The 2833-nt window shown below is 29.9% G+C and overlaps 1 long non-coding RNA gene across 1 annotated transcript in view; it reads right to left on the reverse strand.

Annotated features, from left to right (window-relative positions):
* Positions 1 to 336: 336 nt before the first annotated feature.
* LOC137617480 (uncharacterized) overlaps positions 337 to 2833 on the reverse strand; it is a 2976-nt gene continuing 479 nt past the window's right edge. Inside the window, exons 2-3 of the long non-coding RNA XR_011039648.1 lie at positions 1773 to 1882; positions 337 to 657 (exon numbers count right to left, since the gene is read on the reverse strand). This is a non-coding gene — a long non-coding RNA (uncharacterized lncRNA). The remainder of the gene's footprint in view (positions 658 to 1772; positions 1883 to 2833) is intronic.

Below are 2833 nucleotides of genomic sequence, written 5' to 3' on the forward strand. Positions count from 1 at the left end.
TACAGTAGATGGAGTAGAGTAAATTTCATTGAATCATGATAATTGCCATTCTATGACGTCAGATATGTAGGGTGTTAAACTATGTATTAAGCTGTAATCACACAAATACTCTTGAGAATTCTAAGTGAATCTGTACGTAGAAAAGATAAATTTACCTGACCCCAACAAACTACGGTAAATGGGGATAAAAGTACTCAGAAACTGTATCAGGGTACTGAATTACCTATACTTAAGATCTCATCCCTTATAGTTTTAATTGACAAAAAAAATTCCGAACACTGCTCATATTTAGTCATTAGGTTCTGTCATGACAGTGATTAACTAATACTTGCATGATATTTAAAACCTAAACCTATACTAATCTGTATTTCAACATTTACGTTAAATGATAAAAGCTCCATTTTTCTCTTGCAAACAGAACTGCCTATCTTTCCCTACCTAACAATTCTACATCCTAACAAATTGTATTTTTAAGGCACAATCTTCTTTTACTGCAGAATCTTCTTGCTTGATTCCTCATGGTTTGTTGAATTATAGTGATTCAATTGTAGTTTCCAGATATATCACCAGAGGGCCAGATCATTTCTGCAGCCATTATCATAAAGAGTCCATTTTCTTGGCCACATCGTTCTCCAGCGGATATTTTCCAGTGATTATCTGAGGATAAAAGAAACGCTAGTTATGCCATGTCACCCAAGGTATATTGGCTTAAAAGGCATTTGCATAAACAATAAAATATAACCTGTCCTTTAAAAACATCCTAAAATCTTTAACTCTTACTAAATGGGGCATAGATGAGACAGTAGCGCTTTATACAAAAAAACAAATCCTATTAAGTAAAGGTTATAATAACTATTAAGGTAATTAAATTTTGAATTGGGATGAAAATTTTCCCCCCAAACTTTGTTTCTTACAGTCGAAATGCATTAACAAAATGTTGCATTATTAATGTATCTGAGGGAATTATTATTATTATTATTATTATTATTATTATTATTATTATTATTATTATTATTATTATTATTATTATCATGCTATCTCTTTAAAACACTCCATTTTTTTCACTATCCAGTGGAATTAGCACCAGCGGTGACCCACTACTTAAGTACAACCAATTGTTTGCTCCACCATTTAATACTCAAACTCAATCGTATCCTTCTTATAGCATCATGACAAAATGGCTATCAAGATTAAACTATGAATATAAAAAAAAATTGAAACACTCATTCCCATTTAAAGTAAAGGTATCTTAAACTATGATGCATAAACTCAGGGCTGACACAGTGCAAACTTTTAAAGCGTATTTTTATTCTCTAAAATTATTGCTTATTTATATAATGACCTCACGGTTACATTTCGTGCTTGCGCTTTACTTCTTGAAAATAGATTTTACTCGAATAATGTTGCATTATCAAATTCAATTATTCAGGGCCCTCTAGATTTTGAAGCTAAAGCTTAATTCTAACGTCTAAATACTATTTTAAAGGAATAAAATAAATAAGGCAAAAGAAATAAATAATTCAAAAGACAAAATGACTATATCTTTCGTATCGTCTGTTACAAGACAAGAATTTCTCTAGTAAATAAAAAAAAAATCCCCAAATGCAAAGATTTTTCAAAATGTTTGTTACACTCTTATAACCCTATTTCTTCACTACAACCCAAGTTCGACTATAACCCAATCATAATACCAGGTTCCAGATACCTTAAAAAGGCTCTTTAAATATGCCTCATATTCTAGGTTCAGCACAAAAGTTTTTCACGTCTCTTACCTTTATAAGCGGTCTATATATTGATGCCATATAAAGGCCTTTGGTTGATTACGATGAATAGGCCTAATAAGAAATATTCCATCGGGTTTCATAAATATAAAAGACCCATCCTGAAAGAAAAAAAAAATCTTGATAAACTATCATCATGCAATCTTTGTGCAATACTTCAAAATAACAGAGTTACTCTTACAAAAACATCAAATTGAAAAGTCTTAAAATTTTATGACTGGCCGCCCATTCAATTTCCTTTGAAATATAATGAAGTGAAAAAAAAATACATTTCACACTTTGAAACTTCTTGAAAATGCGTGAAACTGCTAACATGCAACAAAACCATCCTACCTATGAGAATGTCTCGATTAAATTCTGAATTATCACAAAATTCCTTTATTCCTACAGTGTTTGCAAAAGCTACCTGCCCAATTTAGGCTGTATAAACTTCTAACGAACTTTTACATATCATAGGTTCTATCAGAAGTAATGTTCAAAAGTATACTAACCTGTCAAAAGACCAAAGACCATAGCCAAACTTTGCAAGACCCCCTTACAGTGATAGATAGATAGATAGATAGATAGATAGATAGATAGATATATATTATATATATATATATATATATATATATATATATATATATATATTTATATATATATATATATATTTATATTTATATATATATATATATATATGTATATATATGTGTATATATATATATATATATATATATATATATATATATATATATATGTATACACACATATATATATATATATAGAGAGAGAGAGAGAGAGAGAGAGAGAGAGAGAGAGAGAGAGAGAGAGAGAGAGAGAGATACTCATCAGTCTCTCCCTCTGATTAAGAAAAAAAAACTAGTTCCTTTTAGACGTGGTCTGGATGAAACCCAAATACATCTTTATATCAGTTAAATACTCCACGAAATTTGCACAATTACGCACAAGATATTTGTACGAATTTATTAAGGACTCTATAAGAATCACTATAGTTAAATTTTACAAAATAAAAACCGATCCACAGCTGGTTACCCCGCAACTCTTCATAAGCT

Source organism: Palaemon carinicauda, chromosome 2 (genome assembly GCF_036898095.1).
Source record: "Palaemon carinicauda isolate YSFRI2023 chromosome 2, ASM3689809v2, whole genome shotgun sequence".
Lineage (NCBI taxonomy): Eukaryota > Metazoa > Arthropoda > Malacostraca > Decapoda > Palaemonidae > Palaemon > Palaemon carinicauda.